The sequence below is a fragment of the Cetorhinus maximus genome, chromosome 6 (assembly GCF_964194155.1).
Source record: "Cetorhinus maximus chromosome 6, sCetMax3.hap1.1, whole genome shotgun sequence".
NCBI classification, from domain to species: Eukaryota; Metazoa; Chordata; class Chondrichthyes; order Lamniformes; family Cetorhinidae; genus Cetorhinus; species Cetorhinus maximus.
In genome coordinates this window covers 149,410,446-149,429,140 of record NC_135884.1, presented here as the reverse complement: position 1 = coordinate 149,429,140, position 18,695 = coordinate 149,410,446, and positions in this window count along the sequence as shown.

The window sequence follows — 18,695 nt, the reverse complement described above, 5'->3', positions numbered from 1 at the left end:
CCACGGAAATAGACACATATAACTTGTCGCTGTGTAACCTAAACAAAGGTTTTTCACTCAGAATCATTAATGCATTTTCTTTAGTGATTTAAAATTAAAATTTAAAGCAAAGCTGGTGGAGTATAAAGCATTTCTATCCCCTGGATCACTTTAAGAATCAATAAAAGCTCTCAGTGAGTTTATAATACACTGTCCTTTCAGTTATGGGTACTTTCCTTGTCTGTAGGGTTCATGGTTTGAATTTACTCTTGTACCTTTGCCTGTCTCTACCCCTGCCTCAGATCATTCGTGCTGCAACCCTAATCCCCAATTCCTTTGTCACCTCTCAACTCAGCTATTCCAATGCTCTCCAGGCCTGTTTGCCGTCTTCCCTCTCCTTAAATCTGAGCTCACCCAAATCCCCGGTGTCTCGTAACTTACACAAACTCCTGTTCACTCATCACCCCTCCACCTTTCCCCACCGCCAACCTCCACCCTCCCCAACACCCCCCGCCCCCCCACTCCCAGCCCCCCCCACCCCGACCGCTGTCCTCAGCGACCGACACTGACTCCCGGTTCAGCAATACTTCAGCTTTAAAATTCTCATCCGTGTTTTCAAACCCCTCATTCCTCCATATCTCTTTAACATTCTCCAGCCTACAAGCCTCCGAGATCTCTGCTTGCCCTCCAATTTTGCTCGCTTATGCACCTCCAATTTATTTGCTCCATGATGAACGTGCCTCAGGTGCCTAGACGCTAAGCTCCGGAATTCTGTCCCTAAATTTCTTTGCCTCTCTTCTTTGCTCTCCCCCTTTCAGACGCTCCTTAAAAACCTGCCTCCCTGATCAAGTTTTTTGTCGCCTCTCCTTAAGCTACTTGGCGTTAAATTTTGCCCGGTAATGCTCCTGTGAAGTACACTGCGGTATTTTTACTATGTTAAAAAAACGAAAGCTGCTGATGTCATGCCAGGCTATTCTGTGACTGTGTCAGCGCCAGATTATGGACGGTTCCCAGCATTAAAATGCCAGCAGTATTTCTTGCCTACAAGGGTTAAGCTCCAGGTTAGTGCCTTTGCCTCAGAATGGTTCTTGTTCTTGAGAACTGAGCTCAGCTTAAGTCCCTGTGTGAATCGGCCAAGCCCTGAGGAATGATCTTCAGCTGAAGCCTTGACTGCTTGGCCTTTTTCCCAACTCATACTGCCTCTTACCTACTTTATTGCCTCTGCTGCTTTTCATTTCTTTTGTTTAAGATGTTGCAGCACCCACGGTGGTTTGCTCTTTGTTCATCCCATTTATGTGAGCTTTTGTCACTGTGTAAATCAGGCTCAGGTAGGGCTTTATTGTGGCTGCGTACTGAACGGGCTAACCCAGATACATGGGGCAAAGATCTTGGCTTTGGGAGATGGTATAACAGAGAGTTGGCAGCCCATCTTACATAGAAGCATGGAATCATATAGCATAGAAGGAGGCTATCTGGCCCATTGTGCCTGCACTGGCTCTTTGAATGGGCTGCCCAGGTCTTCCCACTCCCCCACTCTTTGCCAATAGCCCAACAATCTTTTATTTCCATTTTCAAGTATTTTTCCAATTCCTATTTGAAAGTTATTATTCAATCTGCTTCCACCGCTCTTTCAGGCAGATCACAACAACTCACTGCTTAAAAACAAATTTCCTCATGCCGCCTCTGCTTCTTTCGCCAATAAGCGTAAATATGTATCCTTTGATTACTTACCCTGCTGCCAATAAAAACAGTTCCCCCTTACTGATTCTATCAAAACCCAGCTTTTGAAAACCTCTGTGAAACCTTTCCTTGACATGCACTGCTGTGAGGGCCACAGCCTCAGACTCTCCAGTCTCTCCACAAAGCTGAAGCCCCTCACCCCTGGGACCAATCTAATAAATCTCCTCTGGACCCGCTCCAAGGCCGCGACATCATTCCTGACGTGTGGCGCCCGGAATTGGACACACGAACTCCGCTGGTTTCTAAGCAGCGAGTTGTAAATTGAATGGCGAATTGAGGGCACTCAGGTCATTTCCCAATGTGTGTCTCTGGCAGTCACCAGGAAACAGAGCTTCTCTCCCTGCTTTTTGATACCAATGGGAGGCTGGGGCTGTTAATAATCACTGTGTGAAATCTGAGGATTGTATCTCGATTCCAGGACAATGCTGTAAAACCCCCACAGGAGTGAATGCTCCTATTTTGCATCCTTTAAGATTTGCTGGGAGTTCCAATTCTAAAAATGTGGAATAAAGAACTGGTGCCCTCATTAAAGATGTATATATTTCCTCATTTTAATGTGGATTATTTTTGTGAAGATTCCTTAAGGTTACGAGTGGAAAACTACTCAGTATAATGCAAGAATCCTCACATCCACCCTTTGCCTTTAAGCACGTTGTGTGCCAGCTGATAGGTCTGCCTTTAGCTTCATTCTTTATTCATGACCTGGAAAGGATGGGTGTTCAGAGGGGGAGGGACAGCCTCACCACCAGTGTTCTTTAATGCATTTGGAGTTATTAATGTAATGTAGCCTCTTGCCAAATGCACTTGATTTCAATGTGTCTGCAGTTAGCGAGGAATATGGAGACGATTGATTGATTTGTGTGTGTTAGCCCTAATTGCATCTCCTGGCCAGTGGTGAGCATTGCATGGTCACCCTGATGCTCTCAAAAAAGTCAATTGCAGACACCTTGGCACCACACTGTGACACATCACAGGAATGTAGGATTTGCAGTCTGACCAGCTCAACCTCACAGTCATCAGGACAGCAATTCGCAGAGTGTGATATCAGCGTCCTTAGCTCGGTTCGGGTAGTGACACAATTTAATGCCCCCCACCTCAGGATTACGAAAAGATTTTAACCAGAGCTCCCAAGTGTTTCAGACACCCCCTCCCCATTCCCCCCATCCTTGTCCTCATTTTGAATAGTTCATAGTAGCTGGTGCACTGCTGGTGTTGAAGATCACAAATTGTTGTCCACTGGGCACGGTTTGGTGCAGTGAAATGTATCCCCAGCCTTATACATGCACAGTGAGCACTCAACCCATTGGGATTTTAAAATTCGTATCCTCGCATTCACTTCCCTCCATGCTCTCAGCCCTCCCTATCTTTGTTACTCACCCCCTGCCTTACAACCTCCCGCCCCTCCGAAAATTCTGCTGGGGATAGAGTTTAAAGATTTGGGTGCTGCAGGGGTTTGGGTCCTGGGGAAGGGGTTTGGATGCTGGGGACGGGGTTTGGGTGCTGGGAAAGGGGTTTGGGTGCTGGGGAAGCTGTTTGCCTGCTCAGGAAAGGGTTTGAGGTCCTGGGAAAGTGGTTTGGGTGCTGGGAAAGGGGTTTGGGTCCGCGGGAAGGGGTTTGGGTCTTGGGGAAGGGGTTTGGGTCCTGGGGAAGGGGTTTGCGTCCTGGGGAAGGGGTTTAGGTGCTGGGGAAGGGGTTTCGGTCCTGGAGAAGGGGCTTAGGTGCTGTGGAAGAGGTTTGGGTGCTGGAGCACTCTTTTGGGTCTGAAGGAAGGAGGAGGAGGCTGCACAAATATTCCCATTCTCAATGATGGAGGAGCCCAGCACAGCAGTGCAAAAGATAAGGCTAAAGCATTCTCAACAATCTTCAGCCAGAAGTGCCGAGTGGATAATCCATCTCATCCTCCTCTGGAGGTCCCCAGCATCACAGTCTTCAACCAATTCGATCCACTCCACGTGATATCAAGAAACGGCTGACGGCACTGGATACTGCAAAGGCTATGGGCCCTGACAATATTCGGGCAATAGTACTGAAGACTTGTGCTCCAGAACTTGCCGTGACCCTAGCCAAGCTGTTCCAGTACAGCTACAACACTGGCATTACCCAGCTATGTGGAAAATTGCTCAGTTATGTCTTGTACACAAACAGCAGGACAAATCCAACCCGGTCAATTACCGCCCACTCAGTCTACTCTCGATCATCAGTGAAAAAATGAAAGGGGTCATCAACAGTGCTATTGAGTGACACTTGCTTAGCAATAGCCTGCTCACTGATGCCCAGTTTGGGTTCTGCCAGGGCCACTCGGCTCCTGACCTCATTATAGACTTGGTTCAAACATAGACAAAAGAGCTGAACTCCCGAGGTGAGGTGAGAGTGACTGCCCTTGACATCAAGGCATCATTTGACAGAGTGTGACATCAAAGAGCCCTAACAAGACTGGAGTCAATGGGAATCAGGGGGAAAACTCTCCGTTGGTTGGAGTTATATCTAGCACAAAGGAAGATGGTTGTAGTTGTTGGAGGTCAGTCATTTCAGCTCCCGGATATCACTGCAGGAGTTCCTCAGGGTAGTGACCTCGGCCCAACCATCTTCAGCTGCTTCATCAATGACCCACAGTGCTGTTAGGAAGGGAGTTCCAGGATTTTGACCCAGCAACAGTGAAGGAACGGTGATATATTTCCAAGTCAGGATGGTGAGTGACTTGGAGTGGAACTTCCAGGTGGTGGTGTTCCCATTCATCTGCTGCCCTTATCCTTCTAGGTGGTAATAGTTGTGAGTTTGGAAGGCACTGTCCAAGGAGCCTTGGTGAGTTTCTGCAGTGCATCTTGTAGATGGTACATACTGCTGCTACTGTGCATCGGTGGTGGAGGGAGTGAATGTTTGTGGATGTGGTGCCAATCAAGCGGACTGCTTTGTACTGGACAGTGTCAAGCTTCTTCAGTGTTGTAGGAGCTGCACTCATCCAGGCAAGTGGGGAGTATTCCATCACATTCCTGACTTGTGCCTTGTGGATGGTGGACAGGCTTTGAGGAGTCAGGAGATGAGTTATTCGTCTCATGATTCCTAGCCTCTGACCTGCTCTTGTAGCCACATTATTTATATGGTTAGTTCAGTTCAGTTTCTGGTCAATGGTAGCCCCCAGGATGTTGTTAATGGGGGATTCAGTGATGGTAATGCTGAATATTGAAGTATTGAATATCAAAGAGCGATGGTTGGATTCTCTCTTGTTGGAAATGGTCATTGCCTGGTGCTTGTGTGGTGTGAATGTTACTTGCCACTTGTCAGCCCAAGCCTGGATATTTTCCACATCTTGCTACATTTGGGCATGGACTGCTTCAGTATCTGCGGAGTCATGCATGGTGCTAGACATTGTACAGTCTTATCCACAGGCCCAACTTGTAGTTTCGCCTTCTGTGCATCAATGTTGCCATTGGTTTCCTTCCTTGCTTCACTGTGGTGTGCTGCGCACGGTTGATGACTGCTCCTCTGTTCCAGCATTGTCTGGCTAATGGTTGTACTGGCCGGAGGTTGCAGTGTCTGTGTCGTGGTGTCATGTGGTATCTTACCAACAGATGCCGGAGGTTGTGGCTGTTCTTGCTGCTGATTTATCTCTTGGCTGTCTTCTGCTCGGAGCCTCATGGTAACCACCTGCGTGGTTGGCTGGTCTGACCAATGAGGAGCTTCTGGCACCTACAAAGAAGATGAATAATCTGGCTCTGCAAAGAGTGAAGGCAGTTCAGAGCTGAAGTCTGAGCCGAGAGTATCTTTTCTGTTGGGGTCTCTTGAACTTGCAGTTCTGTGTAATTGATGACTGAGGCTGTTTTGAAACAAAAACAGAAAATGCTGGAGAAACTCAGCAGGTCTAATAGCATCTGTGGAGAGAAAAACAGAGTTAACATTTCGGGTCCATTTCAGAGCTGTTTTGATGACTTCTGCCATTTTAAGAAGGTTCGGAGCAACACAGGCATCTCTGCTCATAAGAAGAAAAAACTGGTTACGGGTGATGTACGTGACTTCAAAGATTTGTTTGCCACCATACCCTAATGATTCCAGAATCATGCCTATAACTGGAAGTCAGAATCCTCCGGGCCCATAGAGTGAAGTGTCTGTCATTCGTACACAGGGGTCTCTCAGCCACGTTTCCTCATCTGAGAACACTGTAGCACCAGCCCCTGTGTCCAATTTAAAGTTTGTGAGATGACCATTAACCAAGATGTCTGCATTCCAGAAAGGAAATCTGTGATCTTTGACCTCATCTATTAAACATGGTTGTGTTTCCTCTTGGTGTGGTACCTCAACCTTGTGAATCGTCTTGGGGTCATCTGTGCAGCTAGTTGTTTTAGCTTTGCAAAGCTTTCCAAAGTGTCCTGTGCAGTGGCAATCAAAACGCTGTGCTGAGGCTGCCGGACTTTGATCATGCCAGTAGGGTCGCTTGGCTCCACAGCGCTGGCATGGGCACCTACCCTCTAGTGCTCAATTAGGGAATTGGTTCTTTTGGTCTTCTCTGCTGTTTTACTACCTGGGCAGTGGGGGTTGCTCTGTACCATGGCTTGCTTTCACTCCTAAGATGGATCTGTGCTGTAAATGGATTTTGGATTGACAATCTGAATGGCCTTTTCAAGGGTCAAATTTTCCTTAGCTTGAAGCATGTCTGAGAGTGCATTGTCCACCACTCCAACAACAATTCTGCCCCTGAATAGCTTTGATTTCAGGTCACCGTAGTCAAAGACTTCAGCCATTCTGCGCAGCTCATTAATGAAGGAGTCAACAGGGTTATCCTGGCTGTTGGACACGTTTGTTAAACTTTGCTCTTTTAAGGATCTTGTTACCACTCATATTGAAATGTGTGTCCAATGATTTTAAAACTTGCTCAAGTTTTTCTGAGGATTCATTGATTCCTTGTCTAGCTTCAATGTCATTGACTATTGGACCTACCGAATAAAACAACATGTTAACCTGTTCAGCTCCTGTCTTTTTATCTAGACCTGAAGCAATTATGTATCTAAGGAACCACTTTCTCCAATGCCCCCAATTTTGTGACTGGTTTGGCCCTTGGATTAAGGCCAAGGAGAGAAATCATGAGCCTTGGTACTTCTCTTGTTTCCGGGCCCCTTATTCCACGTCCCCCACATCCTTCCGCCCCCCCCACCACCTTCCCTGCCACCCCTTTAACCCTCCCTTCAATCATGTGTGATATTTTTCCCCTTTCTAGATTCACCAATCAGTTCACCAAACAATCACAGAAAGGTCCTAGTAAAATGATAACACCCATTGTTGGTATCTGGTTACAAATGTCACCCAAGATATATATACAGCACGGGTCATTAATAGTCATAGATAGAGTCATAGAAGTCTACAGCACAGAAAAAGGCCCTTCAGCCAATCGAGTCTGTGCTGGTCAAACAAGTACCTAACTATTCTAATCCTATTTTCCAGCACTAGGCCCCTAGCCATAGCCCATAGTAAGAGCGGCAATGCTATAATGCAGTGTTAATTTGTGTGCATCCTATAAGTGATCCCACTGTGACTATTAAACAAAGCAGATATTACACATTTTACTTTAACAACATTATGCAATAGTATTAATTGGACAGGAAAACCTCCCATTAGTTATTTATAATGCTGTGCAGATGATAACACTGATTTTGGTGACTGCCTCAGCCCCCATTTACATGTTCTGTACATTGAACCATATGAACATGATGACAGTAAATTCATATTTGGGGAAAGATTCAATACTTGCAACCCAGATAAACTGCACAAGATCTTTTACATTCTGTAGAGGAATCAGAAGACTTTATCCTGCCTGGGTGCATGATATTATTCAATATAATTATTTCACACACGAGTGTAATTGGATTCTATTTTATCTATTTTATAGGGCATGAAGATCAAATGACTCCTAAGCAACAAAGTGGAATGATTGAACAACAAATGTCTTCACTGTCAGTGAGAAGCATTGGAGTCCTCCGGTGTCTCTGTGCAACACTACTTTTATGAGGACAGAGTGCAAACGCTGAATAGTTCACAATTGTATATGTGTTTTCAGATCAGCAAATCTGAAGACTCTGCTGATTGCTGCTTCTCACTTCAATATATTTCAATATCGACTATGCAACACAACTGATCACAATATTTCAACATCAAAAAAACCTCCTAAAAGCACCGAGGTAGCGTGGGGTAACGGGTAAGTGGATAAAAGGACAAAATTGAAGTCAATGGAAAAGACTCTTGAGAACCATATACAAGATAAAACAGGTTACTGATTCACTACGAGCCCATTACGCACTCTTGCCCTGGCAATTTCACCCACAAAGCCTGCTCAGCACACTTCTATTAACAACAAAATGAATAGAACACCAGCCTGTTCACAAGATAATTATAGATAATTAATGCCATTTAGCCCAGCTCATCTCATCCATGCAAATGACATATAAACATATTAGGAGCAGGAGTATGCCATTCAGCCCCTCGAGCCTGCTCTGCCGTTTGGTGACATTATACCAGTGACTACTACAACTCAAAAGTACATTATTGGCTGTAAAGTGATTTGAGACATCAGGCAAGGTGCGGTATAAATGTAGGTTTGGCGTTTCTTTCATTACACCTGCATGCAGTGGGAAGAGCGATAGTAGCAATGGTGAAAATTGGAGGCCTAATGCTGATTCTTTAAGGATATTTAATTACAGAGCAATCAACTGATGTTAGGGAAGTGGCTACAAAGAAATCACGACATTTGTAAAACAATTCAACTCTGTAGCTAATACAGCCTTACCATTTTGACTTCCCTGGTAACGACCCACAGTATCCCATAAATGACATCCTCTCCTTTTACGCTAATGACACTATCCCCGGGATTTGTCAATCAGGCATCTGCCAACTGCTCTAGAAAAAATGTACATTGAATTGTTGATCTGCATTTTTCAGAGAAGAATGATACATGGTTAAAAAAAAAAACTCAGTATGGCCTTAACTCAAGAACTGGATCATTTCCCCCTTCCCCTAGGAGCTGTCGTACAAATTGTGCTGTACACTGTGAATTTACAGCCTATCTGGGGTGAACCTAGGATGGAGTAGATTTTTGTAAAACCTTTCTTTAAGCAATCTCTTCGTGACAAATAGAGATTGGATTCCCAGATGTTACAAGAGTAATAAAACGGGCGGCAGTGAGTCAGCACCCTATTTTGCATCAATCCAAGTATTTAGGTTCTTACATTTATATTTGCATTATTCATAGGCCCAAGACTCTCAAGGCTGTGACACATCAACACAGCATGTCATCGGAATTGTGTCTACTTTAGGGCATAATGAAAATTTAGACTGCTATTTACATGCTGGTTTAAAATCAAAAGAGAATTTTAAGACATGTACAATATCTAATTTTGTAGTACTAAACCTTAAAAGTGACCCCCTCCAAAAACCCCACCCCACCCTAGCCCCCAATCCCTCCAACACACCTCCCTATGCCCCACCCCCACACACCCCACCCCCTCACCTCACCCTCACCACCTCATTCCCCATTACTTCACCTCACCACCCCCCCACCCTACCCCCTCACCTCACCTCCACTCCCCCCACCGCATGTACCCATCACCATCACCCCCGCTCCCCCACAACCCCCGCATCATCCAATCAGCTCTAAAATGATTAAGGAGCTTACCCGCTTTCGAACAGATCTTCAGTCAAGTAGCCTTTCAGTTGCTGCTTCTGGCCTTCGGGCACAACCATGGTTTTTTTTGGCGGGATTTTCAAAATGGGAACCACAAAGCTGCCCAAAGGTCAGAAGCAGCCGCGCAGCAGCTCACTGAACCTAAGCTGAGAAACCGACTTTTTTTAAAAATCAGAACGCTCAGGCTGAGGGTTCCGATATTTAAAAAAAAAACAGTCTTTCAGGTCTGGCTCCCCACTCTGGATGCCAATGCAACACCGGGACTCAGGCACCCCCATCGCCCCCCCCACCCACCCCCCCTCCACCCCACCACCACCCCGGGCTCTGGCGTTTGGCACCCTCTCTGTGCTGGGCCCTGCCTTGGATGAGCCCAAGCTGGTCTGGTAAAGTAGATCTTTGTTCCATGGTCATCGAAAATGAGAAGCGTGCGCAGCTTTAAATGTTGTCAGCAAATCCAAGAAAGGCACTGCCATATGCTTCTCCTCCCCCGCAAGGTTTCCCGGGCGTGTCAGTTTTGGCGGGATCCCGCAGTAATGGTGTTGGCAATTTCTGTATTGTAAAATTTCCAGCAGCGACTCTCTGGATTGGCGGTTTTGGGTCTTCCCCACACTCTCTGAGGGTCCTGGGGGTCTTGAAACCATCGACACCTGTGTTTGCTCCTGGGGTTTCAAATGCCACCTATTATATTTTTTTCTAATTTTTTTTTCAGTCGGACCAAACTCGCCCATCACGTGTTCGGGTGTTGACTCGAGACTCGCGGTGAAATTTCACGGCAGTGGGATCTTACCTTCCCGCTGAAGCCGATGAGGTTTAGGATGTCTCGCGCCATTTTACGGCCTCGTCCCCACCGAAACGGGGCTGTAAAATTCTGCCTATGGGCTGCTCATGGCGCATTTTAAAACAGCGATTCTGACTGCTGCTGACTGAAAAGCTTTTAAAACTTGCCCTGGCCAAGAACTTAAGTTTTTTTTTTAGCTCAACCCTGCTGGGCCTTCAGGCTCTGCACTCTTTGGGTATTGAAGCTGGACTTTCACGGGGTTCAGCGGAGTCTCCTGCTGCAGTGTGGGGCTTTATTGCTGCCTTCTGCTTCCAAGGCTGCTCTGTAGCTTTTCTCTGGCAATCTCCTTCCGCGCCTTCACTTCTGATGCTTTCAGTCAGGTCACGATGCCGCTGTCCGTACCTGGTCCGTAGCGGACGTATGACTCCGAACCCGCAGCAATGTGGTTAACTCTTACCCCCTCTGAAATGGCCTAGCAAACTACTCAGGGGTATCAAACCACTGCAACGTCTCAAAAAAGGAACAAAACCACATGGCCCACTTGGCATCGACCTAGGCACCGGAAATGACAACAGTAACAGCCCTGCTGACCCTGCAAAGTCCTCCTTACTAACATCTGGAGGCTAGTGCCAAAATTGGGAAAGCTGCCTCACAGACTAGTCAAGCAACAGCCTGACATAGTCTTCCTCACAGAATCATATCTTACAAGATAGTGTCCCAGACACCACCATCACCATCCCTGAGTATGTCCTGTCCCACCGGCAGGACAGACCCAGCAGAGGTGGCAAGATGCACTGCAGGAACTCACCAAGACACCCTAGATAGCACATTCGAAACCCATGACCGCTACCATCTAGAAGGACAAGGGCAGCAGATAGATGGGAACACCACCACCTGGAAGTTCTCCTCCAAGTCACTCACCATCCTGACTTAGAAATATATGGCCGTTCCTCCACTGTCGCTGGGTCAAAATCCTAGAGCTCGCTTCCTAACAGCGCTGTGGGTGTAGCTACACCGCATGGACTGCAGCAATTCAAGGAGGCAGCTCACCACCACCTTCTCAAGGGCAATTAGGGATGGGCAATAAATGCTGGCCCAGCCAATGAAGCCCACACACCTGAATGAATATTTTAAAAATTTGCCCCACCTCCCCTAGCAAGGGGTGTGGGGGAGAGAGAACACTTGGGAACAGCATGCTCCCTGTAAAAACACTTCTTAATGGCAAAGTTTTTTATCCTGTCTGTCAATTATTGCTCTGTCATTAACAATACTGATTAGCAGAAGTGAGTAAGCCACCTGTGAAGGGTCATGGGAACAGGGGGAGGCCATTCAGTTCCTCAAATCTCCTCCAGCATTCAATTGGATTCTGGCCGATCTTTACCTCAACTGCATTTACCCATCTTAACTCCATGATGAGGGAATGCAGCATTGTCAGAGATCCCTCTTTCAGATGAGATATTATACTAAGGTTTCACCTGCCCCCTCAGGTGGACATAAAAAAAACTCCATTGCATAATTTCAAAGAAGATCAGGCTTGTTCTCCCCAGTTTCCTGGGACCAATATTTATTCCTCAACCAATATCATTAAAAAAAACAGATTATCTAGTCCCAATCACATTGCTGTTGTGGGAGCTTGTTCTGTGCAAAATTTGGTTGCCGTGTTCCTACGTTACAACAGTGATGACACTTCAAAGGCACTTCACTGGCTGCAAAACACTTGGAGTCAACCTGAGGGCGTGAAAGGAATTCCATACATGAAAGTCCTTTCTTCTTTGTGCTCCTCCAATTCGGACCTACGTGAAACTCCCACACCTCCCTTGCCCCATTATTGGCAGCTTTGTCTTGACCCAACTAGGCCCCAAGCCCTGGGATTCCCTACCTAAACTTACCGCCTCACTATCTTTTAGCTTCTTTAAGGTATTGCTCAGACCAAGGCATTGCTCTTAGACCAAGCTTTTGATCACTTGTCCTAACATTTCCTTTTTTGGCTCAGTGTATTATTTTTTGTTTGATTATACACACCAGTGAAGCACTCAAAGATGTTTTACTACGTTGAAGGTGCTGTATAGAGCCATAGAGTGATACCACACAGAAAGAGGCCATTCTGCCCATCATACCTTTGCAAGATATCAATCTAAGCTGTTGTTTTTGTGGCCCAAATGGGATGACTCCCAATGCTGTGGGCTGTGCTTATCTCTATCTCCATTGGCATTGAAGTCTCCACTGCAGCTCTTCAGGAGCACTAGCTCATGAGGCAGAGGTGCGACTTGCATTTATGTAGTGCCTTTAACATCATAAAATCTCGCAAGAGACCGAGCTGTAGCGTTACCAGACAAGATCTGACAGTGAGCCACGTAAAAAGAGAGGAGGACAGGTGACCAAAAGATGAGTCAAAAGGTAAGCTTTAATAAGTGAATTAAAGAAGGAGAGAGAAATGGAGAGTTTTAGGGAAAGGAATTTCAGAGTTTAGGACTTAGTCAGATAAAGAAGTAGCTAATGGTGGGGCAGAGAAAAGTGGAGATGCACCAAAGGCCAGAATTGGAGGGGCACAAAGATCCCAGAGGATTATGGGGCTGGATGAGATAGAGGGACTCCGATATTCCCAACTGCTGCTTTGACTAAACATTCAAGTACATGCCATAATGTCTTCTTTGGCTCATGTTGGTTTTGGGCTGATAGTGTTTCTTGTGGAGTGTCATGGGGCATTTTATTACATTAAGGACGTTGTATAAATGCAAGTTGTTGCTGCAATGTTTGGTGGTTTATGTCACATATTAATCTATCAGTAGCATTTTGCACACAACACAGATCTCTGGTTCTCAAAGTGTTAAACATTTGAATGATATCCTTTTTCTATATGTGTGGTTTGATAATCAGAGATGTAGCACATTATGAAGCACCTTGTGTCATCAGGAAAATGATACAGTGAATAAATAGTTTGACCTCCACATATTCTAATTAGCTGATAATTAATTTGATAAATTGAGATTTGTAATTTTAAGATCATCTCCATCACTAGACACCAAAACAATATTAAAAGGTAATTAATGCTTTATTCATTATTTTTCCTGAAATAATCTAAAGTCAGGGCCTGTGCTACTGTCTTTGAAATGCTTGTGTAGAATTTAGGCAATTGGTTTGTGTTGAGGTTCTTAATGGGAGGACGGATTGGAGTTTATAACTCATCGTAACATTATCATTTTGTTTTAACAGTGACAAGGTTACTCCCATTGGACCCATTCCCAAAGCTCGTAGTCCCTTTTTAAGTGTGATACCTTCCACCTTGTGAATCAGAGGACGTTATAGAGCTTAATTACCAAATGCCTTCTAATTATCACCGGCATCTGGGACAGTGCCACAGAGAGAATTGTTCTGCTTCAACATCCCACATAACAAAGAGCTGATGTAGCTGCTGACACCAGCTGTAGCCCATATGGTGGGGTGGGGAGGAGGGGAGCAGGACATGGGTTGGTGAGGAGAAAAGCAACTCAGGCCTCCAAAGTTATTTTCTGCATCATTCCTCACCAAAGCCATGTATCAATGAGTAAAAAGCAAAATGCTGTAGATGCTGGAAATCTGAAATAAAAACACGCAGCAGGTTTCGCAGCATCTGCGGAGAGGGAAACAAGAGTTAATATTTCAGGTCCTTTCATCAGAACTGGGAACAGTTAGTGATGTAACAGGTCTGAAGCAAGTAAAGGGGGAGAGAGTGGGAAAACAAGCAAAAGTAAAGGTTTGTGATAGGATGGAAGGCAGGGGAGATTAAATGACAAAAGGAATGATGGAATAGATTCATGAGAATGGTTTCAGGGATGGGGAACTTCAGTTACGAAAATAAATCGGAGAAGTTGGGACTGTTTTTCTTGCAGAAGAGAAGGCTGAGAGGAGATTTCATGGAGATGTTCAAAATCATGAGGGGTCTGGACAGAATAGATAGGGAAAAAAAAAACTGTTCTCATTGGAGGAAGGATCGAAAACAAGAGGCACAGATTTAAGCTCATTGGTAAAGGAAGGAATGAGGAGAAGCTTTTTCATGCAGCGTGTAGTTAAGATCTGGAATGCGCTGCCTGAGAGTGTGGTGAAGACAGGTTCAAACAAGGCATTCAAAAGGGAATTGGATGATTATTATCTGAAAAGGAAGAATGTGCAGGGTTACGGGGAGAAGCTGAGGGAACGACACTGGGTTCCATTCACTCTCACTCGGAAAGCCGACACTGACACAATGGGCCGGATGCCTCCTTCAGTGTTATAACCATTCTGTGATTGTGTGATGGTACAAGGCCAAAGCAACTGGTAATGTGACAAGTGAAGCAACAAAAGCTGTGTCTAGAGGAGCTGTGAATTGCAGAATCATGAACAGCTGCGATCCAAAAGCAAAAGAGGAGAAAAATAGAGAAAAACAAGAGAAAAAAACGAGCCAGAAAAGAAACAGGAAACAAAACAAAGTCAGAAGCAGAAATTGTTGAACTCAATGTTGAGTCTAGGGGGGCAGTTAGTCACAATGATTGAGGGTGGAGAAGTTAATTGTGATTGGTTATGGGTGATAACACAAAACAGATGATCGCGAATCGGCAACTTGCTTTACACCGCACCCAATTTCTTTTCTGTTAACTTCAATGAGAAAGAAACTCGGGAGACTTGCAAAGTGTGGAGACTGAGTCACGACCATTCATTTGGCGCACCTGCCCGAACCCAATTAGAACCAGATACTCATTGACCCAGCCCCAGTTGGAATTAGTAGCGTTTTAATTTTAAAAAGGGTCTGTACCCGCTCCTCCCCACCAACCTACAACTTGCTCCCAGGGCACTGAAACATTCTAACCCTCTCAGTTCAGAGATATTCTCCCCTCCGTCCACCGTTCACAAAAATCTGCCCTCCAACCACACGTCCTACCACCACTTAAGCTGTGACTCTGGATCTCCCTGCCCACTTCATACTACCTTGGTGGGCTCCCCGTGCTCGCCCCTTAACACCACGTGATGTTGTTCCCGTTTTTTTACCCTCAAGCTAGCACCTCCTGGTGCTGTTGAAGTCTTCCCCATATCAAGGGTGCGAGTTCCTGATCTGCTGATAATTCTCTGCGTTCAATCTTTTACAGTGGCAAATGGAGGTAGGGGATCAGGATTAACCTCCGAGTGAAGGGGTACTGAGACTGAGAGTGACACTAAGGTAGAGAAAAGCACTGATTTTCACTCGCTAACATGGGCAGTGGCCTGAAAACATGCAAAATGTGGATAGTTAGCAATGCTATCGTACATAGATTAACTGGTCCTTCATTTCATTTTTGTTTGTGGCACATTGCTGGCCAATTACTTCTATAAGTCATTACTGATTATCATTAGATATTAGATTAATGCAAGTCCATTCCAATCAATGAACGGAAAAATTATAAGCTTCATGATTCCCTTACTGCAAGGGCAAGAACAAAAGACTTGCATTTATATAGCGCCTTTCACGCCTCTGTGTGTAATGAACTTGAGGTACTGGACAGGTTTCTTACTTGAAACAGATAACTTTATTGCGGAGCTCTTTTAGAAGCTACGTGCTTGAACCAGGTCCATGACTAGAAAGCTCTGCCCCCAACATTACACGTGCTTAAGGCTCATTCGTCAGTACAATCACGTGACCCCTAAAGGCAATAGGAAATAATACACCCACAATCACTACATTTCCTTTCCCCTTTAGTTTTTTTTTACATTTCTTATTTACAAAGAATATTTTAATCCACAACATAGACATATATACACAGGTCATGTGATTAAAGATTTAGCCTCTGAGGTGGTTTCCTAATTCGGTTAGAGGAACATGTCTCTACCGCTTGAGATTCTCCCACTGGATCAACATGATCAGGTACTGCAGCATCAGGGACACCCTTAGACAGCGGCAATTCAGTATTAGGCAATTCAACAGAGACATCAGGTATGTCTATTCTAGGCCGATCTGTTAATTCGGGGATTAAAGGTTTGACATCAATTGCAGGCGGAATAGCTGGTTGTTGGAATGTCTCTTTGCTCCTTAGATGATCCACATGTTTTCAAACAATCCAGTCTTCCACTTCCACTTGAAATGACAAAGGTTCAGTTTCAGAGACAATTAAACCAGGAATCCAACTAGATCCATTTCTAAACTTCCACATGAAAGTGGTCTCTCCCACAATAAACCTTCGAGCTTTGCTGTGAATATCATGATTCGCTTTCTGAACATCTGGTTCTTCTCTACCTTCCCCTCTAAGTTTGGAAATACCAGGCTTAAGCTTGTATGAAGTGGGTGTTTCATCAATAATTCAGATGGTGTTGAACCCATTGCATGAGGAGTCGTACGATAATTGAGAAGAAAACGTGAATGTCGAGTTTTTTAAGCATCTTTGGATAACTTCTTCATTCCTGATTTGAAAGTTTGCACTGCTCTGTCTGCTCACCCATTGGATGAGGGATTATATGGGGCTGTTTTAATATGCTTAATTCCATTTAAACTCATGAATCTCTGAAATGTTGTACTAGTGAAGACAGTACCATTATCCGACACAATGACTTCCAGTAGGCCATGTATACCAAAACTTTGGAGCAACTTTTCAATAGTTGCACACTATGTTGGTGATCTAACTTCATACACATCCATCCCCTTAGAATGAGCATTGATGATCAATAAAAACATGGCACCTAAAAGTGGACCTACATAGTCTATATGTAGTCTGACCCAAGGTAGACCAGGCCACTCTCACGGATGCAGTGGAGCTGAAATGGGCAACTCCTGTTGTTGCTGACACTGAAGACAGTGCTTGACCATGCTTTCAGTATCACTGTCTATACCTGGCCACGAGACATAGCTTTGCACAAGCATCTTCACCTTCGAAATACCTGGATGTGTACTGTGACGCTCTGTCAACAGTGGTTCTCTTCCTTGCAAAGGGACGATGACTCTTGATTCCACATAACAAGATTCCAACTTGACAACTTAACTCTGTTTTATGGGCATGGAATGGTCTTACCTCTTCAGACACTGGTGAATTCTACCATACTTGCAATACCTGGTCTAGGACTTTTGACAAAATTGGATCTCTGTTTGTCCAATTCCTTATTCGCTTCACACACCCAGGCGAAGAGTCCAAGAAATTCAACACAAGCACAAATTCTTTTGGCACTGGAGCATGTACAATGCTATCCGGTAACAGAAGACGACTGAGTGGATTTGCTTTTGCAAGATGCACACCAAGACGGTGCACAGAGATTTACTCATACGCAGGTAATATCAAAGTCCAACATTGAATTCTTGCTCAGGCTATTGGCGGAATGGTTTTATCCTCACTGAATAAGCTCACTAATGGTTTATGGTCCGACACTATGGTGAAATGTCATCCATGCAGATACTGGTGGAATTTCTTCACTCCAAATATTACTGATAAACCTTCCTTTTCTAGTTGCGAATAACCCTTCTCAGGTGCAGAGAGGGTTCTAGAAACATAGCGATTGGCCTTTCAGATTTGGTTTCTGTCTTTTATTTTTCTGTTTGCTGCAGAGTTTTGTCTCGTCTTTCATTTTGATTTCACAGTCGGCCAAATTTCTCTCTGGTGAAATCTTAACTTGATTCAATGCGGTAGTTGAGCTACCCATGGCTTCATTATCCACTCAGCACTTGGAAAGTTCCACAGCTTTCCCTTCTAATATTCTTTTGTTTAAATCAGCTGATTCTTCAGCTCTTCAGTCTCCTTCTTGTATCTTATGACTTCCTCCTGGAACATTGAACATTGCTGAGTCTTTTCTGCCAACTGTTTCTTCAGTTTGTTCAGAGTGGCACTAAATTCATTTCGATCCTTTTCTTTATTTTCTAACGGAACCAACTCTGACCTGAGGGATCCTTGCATCCTGTGAAAGTCCTTCGATTCTCCTAACTTATTCTGAAATACACAGTCATATTCCTTTATCAACATAGGGACTCTTCCTGTTCTCACTTGAAATATTTCTGACAAGTTGAGCTTAATTTTTTGTAACCAGTTATGGTCCAGAAGACTAGGTCCTTCGCCTGTCACAATGATCACTGGAAGCTGGGCTGTCTGTTGCCTATAGGACATAGATACTGTGGCAATGCCCTTTACCTGCATGGACTCTCCAGAGTATGTCTTCAGTTGAGCCATGGTTTGCTCCAGGTTCAGTGGCTGGATATCTTCATTTAGGTATTTAAATGTGTGCTCTCCCACCACTGTGGTCGAGGCTCCTGTGTCTACCTCCGTGACTAGAGGCTTCCCATTCACTTGAAGGGTGATAGTTATTGGTTCAGTTTTTACTGCTTTGACATTTTATAGCGAATAGATATCAGTATCAGCAGCTTCTGGTTCAGGTATATTGTGCACTTCAATCATCTCGGTCTGCTATCTGCTTGGCTGTCTCAATTACGCTCTGTATTGTTTTATTACATGCCCTTTTTTGTGGCAGCAGTGACATTCTGCCTCCAAAAATCAGCAGGTTTCTGGTACATGGTTACCCCCACATTGCTAACAGATTAATTTCTGAATCGCTGCTGAAATGCTTCCACTT